Source organism: Thunnus thynnus, chromosome 10 (assembly GCF_963924715.1).
Source record: "Thunnus thynnus chromosome 10, fThuThy2.1, whole genome shotgun sequence".
In the NCBI taxonomy this organism is placed as follows: Eukaryota; Metazoa; Chordata; class Actinopteri; order Scombriformes; family Scombridae; genus Thunnus; species Thunnus thynnus.
This window is the reverse complement of record NC_089526.1, coordinates 2042016-2058071: the sequence shown is the minus strand read 5'-3', so window position 1 is coordinate 2058071 and position 16056 is coordinate 2042016. Positions and strand designations below refer to the sequence as shown.

General features: G+C 38.9%; 2 protein-coding genes across 2 annotated transcripts in view; one reads left to right on the top strand and one right to left on the bottom strand.

Moving 5' to 3' along the window:
- atp2c1 (ATPase secretory pathway Ca2+ transporting 1) overlaps positions 1–16056 on the bottom strand; it is a 323636-nt gene that overhangs the window by 83793 nt on the left and 223787 nt on the right. The window lies entirely within an intron of this gene.
- Positions 1–16056, top strand: part of LOC137190743 (DENN domain-containing protein 4B-like) — a 64752-nt gene that overhangs the window by 3358 nt on the left and 45338 nt on the right. The gene's annotated exons all lie outside the window — the stretch shown is intronic.

Genomic DNA, 16056 nt, shown 5'->3' with positions numbered 1-16056 from the left:
CCATAAATGTCTGAATGAAGCTGTAAGGAACATGAACATAAAAGTCACAGCTGTCTAAATGATAAAAAGCCACCACTTGTTATATATTCAATGTCTTAAAAGGGGCTTTTATATTCCCGTTTGAGTGTCTGTGAGCAAGGCAGTGAACCTGCCGAGTCCTCTAGTGATCAGCAGATACGAGTGATTTCAATCGGAGACGTTTCGGTCGTTGCTGCTGCGTGTTGTTTGGTGTGTTTGGTGGATTTGGGACGGTAACATGTTGCTGCAGGGTTCTTTCCACATGCAGTCCTACTTTACTCTCCAGCTAAATATAATATCTGCTCTGATCCGGAGAGACTCTGATCTGTTCGTACTCTCATTTACTAGTGTAGAAAGTCTGCATGAATTGAACTTTGCTTCTCTGTCATTCAGACCAGAGTTAAGAGGCTGCAGGCTGGTTTGCAGCAGCAGCAGCAGCAGCAGAATACACAGTGACACTCATGAGAATAATAACACACCGCGTTGCAGATGAAGGCTGTAAAACATATTTGTGTTGGCAGACAGCAGGATACCTGAGATAACAGTCTGTCAGGACGTGTCGCCTCTTGCAAAGAATTTGTCGCTGCAGAGAGAAGACTGTGTACAGGAGGGCTGTGTCAGGGTACAAAGACCCTTCAGCAATACTTTATGGAAAAATTGTAACTGTGGTTGTTATTTTCCATCAGGTTTGCACTTTGAGTTTGATGATTGCCTCCTCTTCACCCACAGAACGATGGGAAAACAAAACATACTTTAACCTGGAGGAATTGAAACAAATTAATTTGTTAAAACCTGCAAAAATACTTTGTTTTGATCAGAAACAAGCAGTAAACACTGAAGCATCATCAGCTCTTGAGCAAATATGTTGAACTTGTTAGCAAACAGTTGTTTATTTCCACATCCAGCAGTTACGAAGCAACATTATCATTCATGTGGAGTCTTGTTTCTGTCCACCTGGTGAATGTAAGTCCAATATTCACTCTCTTTTAGCTCTGTTTTTACTCTCTACCAACTCCTGAGGGAAATATCTGGCTCTTTAACTGCTAAATGCTCCACTATGTTCACCAGCTAGTCTACAGCTAACTGTGTCTGTTTGGTGCTGAGCAGGTAGTGTTCAGCGGCTTTTTACAGCTTTTTCTCTCTGAAAACGACGCTATGAGACGCTGAGAGTGAACCAGAACAGTAAAGTTGCAGCCGGACAGATAAACAATGAGCTGAAACTCACTATAAAGCTCCGTAAAGCCGAGAGGAGCTGCAGAGTCTCTGATAATTCTCTGTAGGTTCATCACTACGAGCCAAACACGTTACTCACTGTATAGATCAGACTGAGGAGTTATAGAAATATAGATTATAGCTCAATCAGCCGAACAAGAAATATTCCTAAAATTGGCAACATTTTGATTTAAATCAATAATCATGTGATCAAAGAATAAATAAACTAGTTTTCAATGCACATAATGAAATGTGCCAAAAGCATTTCATTATGTTTATTCATATTATTGTGTCAGCTGTCGATTAATGAATGAGTTGTTTGGTCTATTTAAATGACCACAACTCAAAGATCTTCAGTTTACTGTCATAGAGACTAAAGAAACCAGGAAATATTCACATTTGAGAAGCTGGAATCAGATAATTTGGACGTTTTATTCTTAATAAATAACTCAAAACAATTAATCGATTATCGAAATAGTTGCCAATTAATTTAATAGTTGGCGACTGATTGATTATTCAGTTTGCTGTCGTTTGAGAAGCTGTAAGAAGAGATTTCTAGCTTTATTTTTTTCTTAAAAAATGTCTCAAACCAGTTAATTGATTATCAGAATAGTTGCATTTGATCAATATTCTGTGTCTGTCTGAGAAGTGTTCAGTTTGAAAGCATTTACAGAGGTGAGGTCTTTGTGATGTTTGTGTGTAAAATTCTTCAGAATATGATGAATCACGATCCGACTCAGTGTCTATCCGGTTCATTTTCTGCACCAGATGATCCTGTTGGGAGTTGCGGGCGGGGGGGGGGCTGGAGCGTGTCCCAGCATGCACCGGGGGGAGAGGTGGCGCGTATGCAGACACAAACACTTAAACAGTTTCGAGTTTACAGTCTGCAGTTTTCTCTGCAAACTGTAAAATCAACTGTTCATCTCTCTGCAGACTCGCTCCTCAGCATTCCTCCTCCGTTGGTTCGCCGCCTCTCGCCGTCTGAACACGACACACACACATGACTTTTGTTTTCAGGAGATTATGTAACATCCTCGCTGCCCTCGAACATTATCCATTCGGACAAATAGAGGCCCCTCAAAATTCATAACTCTCTGAGGACAAATATTTCTAGTATTTGTGGATATTTCCTGAAGGGTGTGCACACAAAGTTATATAACTGAAACTGTTCAGTTTTTTATCACATCATCAGTCTTTTGTTTGTAAAGTGGAGTATTAACAGTCTGGTGTTAATCTTTGTTATTATCAGTGAACGTCTCTTTAAAAACACAAATACATCGTTTGTCTGCTTGTTTTTAATCATTCAAGGTGTGAAAGAAGTATTATTTATTATCAGCACCAAAACTCTATCTAGAATAATCCAGTGATATCCAGCCCTTCTCTTCACTGGGACACTTGTCCTCCTCAAAGGACACATTCCCAGTGTTCCCAGTGTGTGTTAATCCAGCAGTCAGGTGTCCATAGTAACAGTAATGTAATCATTCCTCCTGTTCATACTGGATATTAAAAGATCCTTCAAATGTGCTTTCAATGGAAGTGATGGAGGCCAAAATCCACAGTGTGTCCACACAGTCATTTAAAAGTCTCTGTGTAGCTGTTATATTCAGCTCCAGCAGTCTGAGTTAGTCATATCCACTGATTGTCTTTTTATTAAGGGTTAGGGTTGCTGTGCGATATGACGATAGGAAAACGTCTGTCGTTTCATATTATGCTCTATCGTTTACTTTGTTGAGTCGCAAATCACAATATTTTTTGTGGTTTGGAGTCTGTCCATCTGAGCAGTTTACATTAATATATTACTTTTTTTGTTTTTTTAATCGTGGAGCTGTTATTGTACTTACAGTAATGTAACGAGTGTTCACTGCCTCTCCTCTGCTGCGCTGTGTGCAGCACAAACACACGGAGAGCAGAACAGCGCGACCATAAATAATAATAATAAATAACAGCAAAACACATTAGAGACTATGTTTATTTATGTTATTTACCTAATTTAAGTCTCTAAAAGTCTCAGTATTTTCCTAAAACAGCTGGCCACTGTGGTTTTTAACAAACAAACAACAGGAAATACTGTGGTGCATTTGTTGGGGACTGTTTTAAGCGGCGGATGGATCCACATTTGGTGCTCTTGTGAGTATTTCTGGCAGCAGGAGTGTGTGTGTGGGACTTAGTCAAGATAAACTATAATAAATAAACTAAAAGAAAATGCATCTTCTGACTGAGCAAAAGCATGAAAAAGGGGGACAGGATTTTAGGATTTTGTCCGTTGTTACGTGTCAGTGCACAGTGACCTCTGACCTTTACTGTCAGTTATCTGTACTGTTGTTGATGCAGGATTTTAAATGGACTCTGTTGTTGATCTGTTTGTATGTGTGTGTGTGTGCGTGTGCGCGCATGCGTGTGTGTGTGTGTGTGTGTGTGTGTGTGTGTGTGTGTGCGTGCGTGTGTGTTCAGCAGCCCTCGGTCATGTTGGCCCGTCGCCGGCCTCCGTCCTTCGTCACCATCTGTGAGAGAATATTGCTCCGTGTTTTGTTCCTGCTCTGCTCAGACCACAATATCGTTCCGTTTGTTGTTGTTTGTTTGTTTATTTTCACTTTTTATATATATTCACTTACAGCTTACAGCTGATGTTACAAAACTACACACACTCACACACACACACACACACACACACACACACACACACACACACACACACACACACACACACACACACTATACAACATCTACGCAGATTAATACTCAACTCTTCAGTTTTTCCTTTGACTCTCACTGGAGTTCAAACAATCAAATATAGAAACAGATGAATTGCTTTTAGTATCTAAAAGTTTATAACAAGCCAATACACACATACAGTATATATATATATATATATATATATATATATATATACACACACACACATATATGAATTAAAGATGTCCTGAGCTGATCCGTGCATGTTTTAAATGATCAGTATCGGCTTTAATGTATAATTTCAGCTTCTAATTTTTATTTTAACATCCGGTTGTCAGTCGTGTTGGGCGGCTGCTCATCCAGGATGAATATTCACCCTGAAGACTGATAGTGAACGTGGCTTCCAGGATCAGCGTTCCAGTTCTCAGTTCTGTATTTGGTTGGAGCCAGTATTAGCATTAGCTACAAACGCTAGCGTTACTCTCTCGTGTCGGCTGCTGCTTTCTGTTATTTTACTCTCCACCTCCAACATCTCACCTTCCTCCACTAGAAGGATGCTGCAGGAAACCCTGTGTGTGATTTAGATGATGCTTCTGGTGAATTAGAAACAGACACTTCTGATTCTCTCTTTGCAGATTATTGTCTAAATAATACAGATTATTTCCTTTAATGATCTCCTTTTTACTTTATGTCTTGACATATATGGAGAAATCTGTAAAATCATTGTTATTCAAACCACTTTCCATCCATCTGTTATATTCTCTCACTATTGATTCATCTGCCAGTAAACCAATTAATCATTTAGTGGTTGAAATGACTCTCAGCCAGTATCATTGCAGCTTTACTGTAGAGATTAATGAGCAGTGTGACACGTTTCATTCATTTCATTCACAGTTTATGAATGAAATGAATGAAATGTGCAGATTTAACATATAAAAAGCTCAAAGAGCATTAAGAGTCTGCTATCAGCTTCCTCTCTGTGTGTTTGTTTATTCCTCTTCTTGTTTACATCATGAACGTGACATCATCACATGTGACTTTTATTTTGGAAAGCGTCTTGTGTGTCGTCCTCTCTGCCTCTAAAGTGAGCCGGCGCTCCGCGGACGGACTAAATATAGACTCCAGATATTTAAATCTCTCTTCAGGAGTCGTCTCAGTTCCTCCACTTTCAGCTTTCTGCTCTCTGTCCATCCGTCCGTCCGTCCGTCCGTCTGTAATAATAATCTTCCCTCTCAGATGTTATAATTACTGTTTAGTGTTTCTGTCGGAGCTGTCTTCTCTCAGGACTTCTCTCTCTCTCTCTCTCTCTCTCTCTCTCTGTGTCTGAGCAGCAGCAGGGAGCTTCTGTGTTTTCTCAGGAAGCTTTAAATAGCTGAAGGTGGTGGTGTTACCACTTCTGAAGGCGGTCTGCATCAGGGCCCCGGGGCCTCCAGACGCTGCCTGAGTTGTAAATGTTGTCAGTGATTCATCCTCTGAACTGTAGAGTAGAGCTTCAATTAATGATTGTTTTTGATCAGTTACCTCACTGATCGATGATTCACGTGATCGGGGACCATGGTTCCTACACTGGTTCCTAATCAGAGGCTTGTTGAACTAATACTAAAATATTGACATTTGGGAAGATAGAACCAGTAAATTTTTGACATTTTTGTTTTATTCAATTGTCAGAATCGTTGCAGATTAATTTTCTGACTAATCTTTGCAGCTCTAAACAAAGAGCTTCTCATACAGTTGAATACAGACTTCATTTTGTGACCTAATCAATCGCTGATCCTTTAATTATTGTTTGTTTTATTAATATTCAGTTTTAAATGACTCCAATTAGTGGCATAAAACTTCCAACGATTATAAAAACAAGATAATCGAGATAAAACAATTATTCCATTTCGCAGTGATTCTCTTGTTTTGTCTCGTGTTATAAATCAAACGCACCCTTTTTCCTTCACAGCGTCACATTTTCATCCCTCAAAGCCCAAACTCTCTCTCGTGTGACTGTGTTCAGCCGCCGACCGACTGACTGACAGCAGAAATGTACTGAAGCGTAATTCATGTCGGCTCCACGGAGGAAGAAATCGATAGTGTTTGTTTGTTGATTCATTGATCTTATTTCTCCTCCGGCTGCAGTGAAACAGGAGATTCACAGATAGACTGAGACTCAGAACACAAACAGCTGGATGTTTATGTGAAGTAAACAGCTGTTTGTGCAGATTACGCTTCACAAAACGAGACAGACGCGTCACACGTACGCGTCTCTGAGTCTGTGTGGACTGATTGATTTAATAAAAGTGTAAATAAATGAATATGAGGCTGTCAGATCGTTCAATGATTGATGAATTCTGGCGCTTCGATGGATGTAGGAAAGAAAATATGCAAACAAAGAAACGTCATCAGCTCTTAAATCTGACACTTCATTGACTAAAAGATGAATGTATTAATAGGAAATTAATTGATAATGTAAATAATAATTACTTTTTTAAAAATGTTTTATTTTTTGGCAACAGATTGGCGTCATTAAGTTTGTTCTGTGTTGTTGTTTTTTTTGGTTTGTAGATTTGGATCCTAAAATTTTGACACAGTTTTGACAAGAACTGAAGAATCTAAAAACAGTTTTCATTATTGATTAATCTAAGGATTATATTCTTGGTTAATTGATTATTCGTGTGGTTTGTAAAATGTCACAACATGATAATATATCGTCCCCGGAGCCCAACTAAGAGTCTAAAATATATGAAAACCAGAACATATTTACTTTATATGGAACCTGGAACCAGTAAAATACAAACAAAGAAACATCATCAGCTCTTAAATCTGACATTTCATTGGCTAAATTAATTGATAATGTAAATTTTTTTATTTTTTGGCAACAGATTTGCATCATTAAGTTTGTTCTGTGTTGTTTGGTTGGTTTGTAGATGTGGATAGTTTTCATTATTGATTAACTGAAGGATTATTTTCTTGGTTAATTGATTATTCGTGTCACAACATGATAATATATCGTCCCCAGAGACTGACGTTACTAAAATATAAAGATAATCAGTTTATTATCATAGAGGAGAATGAAAACCAGAACATATTTACTTTAAGGAGTGACCAGTGATTGTTTGGTATTTTATATCATATATATATATATATATATATACATATGTATATCTTTAGATCAACTAATCGATCAATCAGCCGGATGAGCAAAGATTTCATCACGTTTCTCTCACAATTTGTCACTTTTTGTCTGAAATATGAAGTTTGTTCCTTCGTCAGTAGACTTTACTGCTGCCTCCAGTTTTCATGACAAGAAGAAGAAAGTTGTTGTTGTTTGTTAAAAGAATCAGAAATTAGAAAGAGTTTAGTTTCGGCTCACTGAATCTCCTTAAACAACCCGACCACGTCTTCATCAGCCTGCACAGGAATGTTTTCATCATTAGTCTTTGCTTGAAGGGACGTAAACACGAGGTGCATGAAGGCCTCGAGGTTCAAAATCATCTGTTTGAGGTTTGTTGGGATTAAAAACGTCTCGATGAAGTGAAAGAACAGAATGTTGAATGTGGAAGATAAACACCGGAGGAAGCCGAGGAAGACGTTCATTAAAATGAAAACATTGGCTCTGTTTTCCGTGCGGTCTGGGCGAGGCCCTGAATGCATCATTGTGTGGTGGATCCATGGCTGTTAAAGACACAGTTGACTGAACGACAACGACACACGAGTGATGAGAGAAATCGAAACTGAAAGACGTCGGCTTGAGAAGGAAGTCGTTCTCGTCTTGTTTTCTCTTGTTTTTGCATTTTGAGGTGAGACGAGTCTAATTTCATTTCTGCACCTGAACTCACCAGAAACATTAATCACAGCTGTTAATTATTCACAAGAAGTCATTTTAGGACTTTCTATTCCTCTATGAGGGTTTCTCTTATTCACCCAGAAAGACGCCTGATGAATATTCTTCCTGCTTTCAGAACTGAGGATAAATACACTTTATTCTCTGTTTCTGGTCTTTTAACAAACATTATCTGAACAGAAAATGTCTCAAATTCATCTGAGACATAAATGAAAAGTTCAAACATATTGACTTTTTATTCCACAACAGAAGTTTGAAGGTGTTTTTTTCTCTTTACACAGTTTATTAAATTATTATTATAAGAACTTCATCATACGATTGGCCGTAATTAATAGTAACTATTAGAATCACAGTTTTTATCCTCTACGATAAAATAACTTTAGTTAATAACATTATGTCTACAGTAGAGTCACAAAGATGAATCAATTCATTGATTATTTGTCAACTATTAAAATAATCACCAACTATTTTTAATCGATTAATCATTTGGAGTCAGTTTTTAAGAAAATAATATGTCTGAACTCTCTTCTTCAGCTTCTTTAATGTGAATAGTTTCTGGTTTCTTTGACAGTAAACTGAAGATCTTTGACTTGTGGACAAAACAAGACATTTGATCGACATTTTGGAAACACATTTTATAGACCAAACAGCTGATAGATAGGGTACAGCTCTTTTATTATTATTGTACAACTGTCTTAAAGCTATAATATGTAATTATTCCACATTAAAATGTGTAAAAACAACTAGACCTATGTTATATATGTTGTTGAGTTGTGTACTTACATTATCCCAAATGTTTCCAACAGTTTTCAAACTCAGAGAAATCTGTAATTTAATCAAAGTAACGGACCGTTTCATTTGGTCGCCTGTCGATGGCGTCATACCTCCTCTACCAAAGAGTAAACACGCACAAGATGCATACGGCGGCGCTGTGTTTGTCCGCTACAATGGCGTCTACCAAAGAGTAACTTACACACATACAAGATAATACATCGGCGTTGTGGTTGTTCCACACAAACTGTTATAAATGGACTTTTATTCAGTTTTAAGACACATTTTCATGATAAATTTAGGTGGTTTTTAACTATATCTTTTAGCCGGAAGAAGGATTTTAGTCATTGGACATCTGGATCTTAAGTTATCAGAGAAATAAACTGGATAAACGTTAGCAGCAGCTCGGCTAACAGCCCCTCCAGGAAGTCCGGTGGTCACCAAACATCGTCGGAGAAATATTGATTTTTTTTATTTTTAGGTAAAACTGCTTTAATTAGTATTTTTAATGATTTTAATCTCCGGGTCCGTTTGTTCTGGAGAGGAGGAGACCTCTGCCGGTAAAAACATCCCGAATGATGAACACTGGAGTAATCCTATCCTGGTGAAGCTGGTTATTTAACAACAAAGACAACTCCCATGATCCCTTGCTACTTCACACCGTCATCACACTCCGTCTTTTGTTATTGTTTTGATTGAGACCCCTAGCGGCTGAAATTACATATTGTGTGTTTAAAATAACATGTTTAAATCCTGTATTTTGTCCATATCGCTCAGACAAGACTAAAGATGAGAGCCGGTCGGTGGAAACAGTCTTTATGTTGGTGTTTAGTCGTCGTCATGTGACCCACATACGGCGCCTCCATCACTTGATGAGAGTCAGTCAGCTACAGTGTGCAGGATTGTTGTACTGGATTGTGTTTCTGTTATAATGTCAACACTTGTGTGCAGGAGGAACTGATCATGTGACCCTGGCCGTGGTGATGTCATTCATTATCTGTGCACTGACAGTGTTGTTGACTGGACGATGCTCCTCACTGGTGTGTGTGTGTGTGTCAGAGATGTGTGTGAGCTGGTACTGGGGGGGGGTCATGGACCACAACGGCTCTTTGTCTCCTCTGGGTGTCACGGCAACACGTCAGCATCTCTGACACACACACACACACACACACACACACACACACACATATAAACACACATCCACACAGTGTGTCTGTGATGGAGATGTCACCTCTACGTCTTTGGACAAAAAAAAAAAAGAAGAAAAACCCTCTTTTCATACCTTCCTTCCTCCTCAGCTGCGTCTCACTCAGCTGCACTTTTCACTCGCTGAGAAACTGGAAATGAAAGCTCTATTTTTCTCCCCTCGCAGCACCGCTGACTTCCTGTGGCAGCTTTTCAAAAAATAACTGTCGAAACTGTAGACCTGACACTTCTGACAGCGTCTCAGGAAGGAGAAACTATATGACACACTAAAAGACAAGGAGCAGTTGTGAAGAAGGTGAAGTGACTGAAGGCAGAAAAGGTTTGCAGCAAGAAAACAAAACAAATGATTATATGTCATTTATTTAAGATGAGAATACGTTGACAGTGAACACAACAGAGTGAGAGGATCTGGCACCAGCGACATGAATGTTTAGTCAGAAAAAATGTGTCGGCGGTGGCGACTCTTTTCTTAACGCTGGCAACCACAAACACTTATTTTCTAGCCTATAAACTCTTGTGAGTATCAGATGGACACCTGTTGTCAGGTTGGTCGGACGCTGGTTTTAAAAGAGTTTGTAGTTTTCTGCTTAAGTCGGTTCATTGAGCAGCAGTTTGTGATTCTGTGCACCTGTGCCGCCGCTGCTATGCTGGCAGATGTTCATGGGGGGGGGCTGAAGTTGTTTTTGTGCAGAAAAAATTGTGTGAATATTAAAATCACAAAGGTTTCTTATTGTGATAGTGAGCGCTGTAGCTGCAGTGGAGGCTCAACTTTGCGTAAAAGTCCTCTGACGCTTTGCGAGTGACACCCAGTGTTTACTACCCAACTCTGCTATGTGAAATAACTACGCTAAAATGGAGGAAAAGCCGATTGTCATGGTCTCTGGTTTCTCTAGGACGAGTCTTAAACAAACTACGGGGACCGGTAAAAGAACGTTGACGTGTAGAAACTAATCACCAACATGTAAATGATGCGTTTTAAAGGATGTAAATTACATGTTCAACACACACAGAGAACGACAGATTAATGAGAGAGACCGCCGTCATCATCCGTCATCAAAGTAGAATCTGGAAAGGCCGTCTGTTCTGTAGCCGTGGTTGCTAAGGTGGTTGCTATGGTGTTTCCATGTGTTGTCCACTCTCATATTTCAGATGTTATTCAGCTCCAACATGTACGGATGGATTTGAGAAGTTGACATTTGGAGTAAAGAAGGAGAAAAAGAAGTGAAATCCTGCTACTATAGTTTGTTTACGTAGCCTCCGGAGCCGGAGGAAGCTTCCTGAAAGCTGACCAATCAGAACAGAGTGGGCTCATCAGGAGGGCGGGGCTTAAAGAGGCAGGAGCTAAAACGGCCTGTTTCAGACAGAGGCTGAACTGAGGGGCTGCATAAAGGACCAGTAGAAGATAAATAAGGAGTTTTTAACTGGAAATCATGCAAAGATATTCCAGTAGAGCCCCAGAATATAAATATAGAGCTGGAAATGTGCCGAATATGTGTCCTTTGGATATTTATTGGGTTTGAGAAGTACAAGTGTTTTAAACAATCTTCACATCCATCTACAACATTCATGTTTGTTTGTTTGTTTGTGGGGCTGAAGCGAATCTTTAGTAAATTAATTGACAGAAAAAGAATCATCAACTATTTTGATATTCAATTTTCTTTTTCAGACTGTTTGAAGTCTTTACAGTGGAACAAATATGTCAAACATTTACTTGTTCCAGCTTCTCAGATGTGAAGATTTGCTGCTTTTCGATTTTTTATATCTGTTAGTCAGAAAAAAAGTGGAAATATTGCCAAAAAAAAAAAGTTTTTATGCTTGGCTGAGACAGAATAGTTGGCATTTTGATAAAAGCAACGACAACTTAGTGAATAAAGACTATTATTCTATTATTATTTATTTATTTATTTATTTTTAGAAAGACAGATGAAAGAACTGCAGAGGGAGCTGGGCGGCGGCTAGACAGGAAGTGACATCAGGAGTTCAGCTGTCTTTAATCTGTTGTTTAACATATTTACAGTTATATACGTCATAGTTTCAGCTGCAAGCAGAGAAAACACACTGAAGAATCACAACAGTGAACAAGAGGAAGGTGACGTTAATGGTACAGCTGATGGAGGAAGCTGTATTTTTAGACTTGCTAGCTGGTTTTCTTCTTTTACAGCTTATATTGCTGACTGTAGTCACTCTGCAGCAGGAAACCATTCTTCAGATATGATATAATGTTGATACTTCAAGGTAAACCCCTCGCAGTCCAAGAACCCACCTCTTAGGAACCAGCAGTTTCACTTCAATCTGTTGAATAATGAAGGTCAGACTTTGTTTCTCTCTGCAGACGTGTGATGCTTTACTGGTCAGCTGATCAGAAAGTCGTTTTTTTTTTAATCATTTAACTGCAGCATGTTCACAACCAGTGTGTCACCAGTGGTAGTAATTCAGAACCAAGAGAAGAGGTGTTATGGAAACCACAGGTGTAAGCAGATGAGAGGTTCAGGTTTCAGTGGCTGTTGTCATTAATAATAATAATAGTTTCGTTTGTTAAAATTTAGAGAGAGACGCTTCCTCTTCGGCTTCTCACTTCCTCTTCATCACAGTCCTGACTGAACAGTTTGATGAAGAAGTGTTTCAGGGCGTCTGCTGCTCTTCAGGTGGAAGTCTGTATAAAAGTATAAATCTTGCCAAACTAGCAGAAATATTATAATTATATTGTGTTTATATTATAGTTCTGTGGACTATACTCAACACTGAGGATGTATTCACTTTATTGTGTCGTAGATTTAATTTTAAATGGATAAAACTGCCATTTTTGGCCATTAATCTACACACAATAACCCCCTAATGACAAATTCAGTACTGTGTAGAAACCCCCTTCAGCAGCAATCACAGCTTTGACTCTTCTTGAGTAAAACTCTAAAAGCTCCACAGTTTTATCACCGAGTATTTTACCTACAGAGAGTTTTTTTGGTCTTCATGTCTTTGTTTTTGTCCTGACATGTGAACTGTGTCCAGTCAGTCAAATTACAGATGCGTCTGAAGGATAATAAAAGCAAACAGGATGCACCTGAGAGCCACAGCAAAGGGTCTGAATACTTTTGTAAATGAGAGATTTCAGAATAAGTTTGCAAAAAAAAATACTAAAAATGGGTTTTCACTTTGTCATTATGGGTTATTGATTATAGATTGATGGGCTAAAAATGGCAATTTTATCCATTTAAAATTAAATCTACAACACAATAAAGTGTGTAAAACATGAAGGGGTCTGAATATTTAATGAATTAACTGTAAATATCATCAAAATTATCGTTACCTTGCAATATTTAAGATCTTATCACCAACTCTTATTGCCAATAGTAATATTTTAACCAAATATTTGCCGTTACTTCCCATTACACTTTGGTCAGAGAAGTCACAGAGATAAAGTATCACACAACAGAGGAAGTGGCTCCGTGTCTTTTGCTAAAAGTTGCACTTGAACGCACCACCGACACCAGAGTCTGCAGCCAGCTCGCTGCTGCTGACGCCTGCGTACGCTCAACCTGCAACAGAGGAAATTACAGGTCAGTTTCTCCCTTGGTTTTAATCCAAAACACATCACTAAAAGAAAAAAAACTTAAAAAACATCTCCATGGCAACGTGAAACGAATCTAATTAAACAGTGGAAGTGAAACAAAACTCCAAACCACAAAGTTTCTGACGTTACATCACATCAGTTAACTGCAATGACACGACTTTGCTCGTGTTTTGACCCTTCTTCCACTTACTGTAGGACCTCGTTACCGCTGTTGGCAGGCTGAAGCTCGTTACACTGAGTCAGAGAAAAAGATGCATCATGAACTCTGCTGAGGAAAGGCGCAGTAACATTTAGGAGCCTGTAATTACTTACTGTAATAATAGGCTCCTAAATTATGTAGTTAAAGGGGACATGACTTGCTTTTTATGACTTTGTTATTTATATCCTGTTATGATGTCAGAGGTTAAACATGGTCAAAGTTCCAAAACTTGAGCTGCCTGCAAGTCAAAACTCAGGGCTTCAACCTGCTCTGAACGCTTCATTTGCCAAGTTTCCTCTACTTCCTCCTTGTGACGTCATCATCCGTCATCAAAGTAGAATCTGGAAAGGCCGTCTGTTCTGTAGCCTTGGTTGCTAAGGTGGTTGCTATGGTGTTTCCTATGTGTTGTCCACTATCATATTTCAGATGTGATTCAGCTCCAACATGTACGGAGGGATTTGAGAAGTTGACATTTGGATTAAAGAAGGAGAAAAGGAAGTGAAAGCTTCCTGAAGCTGGCCAATCAGAACAGAGTGGGTTCATCAGGAGGCGGGGCTTAAAGAGACAGGAGCTAAACAGGCCTGTTTCAGACAGAGGCTGAACTGAGGGGCTGCATAAAGGACCAGTAGAAGATCAATAAGGAGTTTTTAACTGGAAATCATGTAAAGATATTCCAGTAGAGCCCCAGAATATAAATATAGAGCTGGAAATGTGCAGAATATGTGTCCTTTATTATTATATTCCTGTATTGGGTTTGAGAAGGACAAGTGTTTTAAACAATCTGCCACAAATACTTTTTCATCTTTTTCATCTTTTCGGCTGAGCAGATATGTCAAACATTTACTTGTTCCAGCTTCTCAGGTGTGAGGATTTGCTGCTTTTCTTTTTTTATATCTGTAAGTTAGAAAAAAAGTGGAAATATTGCAAAAACAAAAAAAAAAAAGTTTTTATGCTTGGCTGAGGCAGAAAAGTTGGCGTTTTGATAAAAGCAACGACAACTTAGTGAATAAAGACTATTTTATTCTATTATTATTATTACTATTATTATTATTATAAGCAATAACAATCTGTTGACGGGACACTCTGCATAACAAGTACTTTAACTTTTCATATATTTTGATACTAACACATTTGTACTTTTTGCTTAAGTGATACATGTAAGTGTGTATTTCTACACTGTGGTCATTTTAGTGAAGTAAAAGATTGTAATTCTTCTCTCACCGCTGCTGACACAACATTAAGTGATGGACTGTAGTAAACTCTGTCAGTGGGGAAATCTGGTGCATTTCTCCGGGCTTTCCAGTATGTATTTAGAAGGTGTGTGTGTGTGTGTGTGTGCATGTGCCTACATGTGTGTGTGTGCGTACGTACATGTGCACAGTTTCCATTGTTGCACATTGGTCATTAAAAAGGGAAGTGGCTGTGATGAAAACAGCTGTTTCAGCTAAAAAAGTGCAGTTTAACATTTCAGCAGACAACTCCCTTTATGTCAAACACAAACTGAACACACAGACGAGAACACAAGTTAACTCACATTCTGGATAATTTTATAATATAAAAGAATTTTAGATGCATTTAGAGAAGAACATGTTAGATTAGACAGATGATAAGATTAGATTATATATGACTGATATGTTTGAGAACAGATCTGAATCGACTTCCTGTCAACTTTGGTACGTTTTCAGGGCGTTGAGGCATTGACCTTTGACTGCGTGTCCGCCAGACAGGGTTGTTTTGCCCAGCTGGGAAGAGAGGGGGGGGGGAGCATACATAGATACACACATAAACCCATTTAGATCATTTTCATGTAAACATGTTATCAATACTTAGTGGGACAACAGACACTACAGTTATAAACTGAGAGTGTGTGTGAGCGTCTGTCCTCCCTCCTGCTCTCCGCTGTGAACACACGTAGCTGTTAGCGAGCAGCCGCTGTCGTGTCTCCACGGGTCTCGCTGCTTGTTTTCGCTGCTGTCGGTTGGTAGGCGGGTCGCTACGGTAGCTGCAGCCTCTCTCCCTCTCTCTCGACCACACACTGAGCTATTCCTTAAAGGAGCTGCGCTACTACGCACGTTAGTTTTAGAAAACATCTTAAAATACTTTTTGTTTTTAAAAAATCCCAGATGCTTCGGCCCAGGCTTGTAATACACTGGCAGAAACCCGACTTTAACCTTTCACATCCTTCCATTTAATCCTCTAAACCTTTGATAATGTTGGACCCGACTTCCATATATCATGAGTCACTCAGGACAACAGCCTCAGCTATAATGACTGTAAACTGTTGTGCACACAGAGGGAGATTTGATCCAAATGTTTGACACGAGTATCATGTAGTTCGGTAATATTAGTACATTTTTCAACACCTTTTGTGAAATAAGATTTTTTTGTTTACTTGAAAAACTTTGCAGGTGTATGGAGGAGAAACTGCTGCTGTTTTAAAGGCAATAATTGATTGAATTTATGTTTCTGCTGTTTACTCAACTCAATAGAGATGAGACACACTGTGGAGTTAGACAGTAAAATCATTTGGTGAAGGGAAAATGGCGAGTTTTATCACCTCTGGCAGCTGCCATGTCGTCA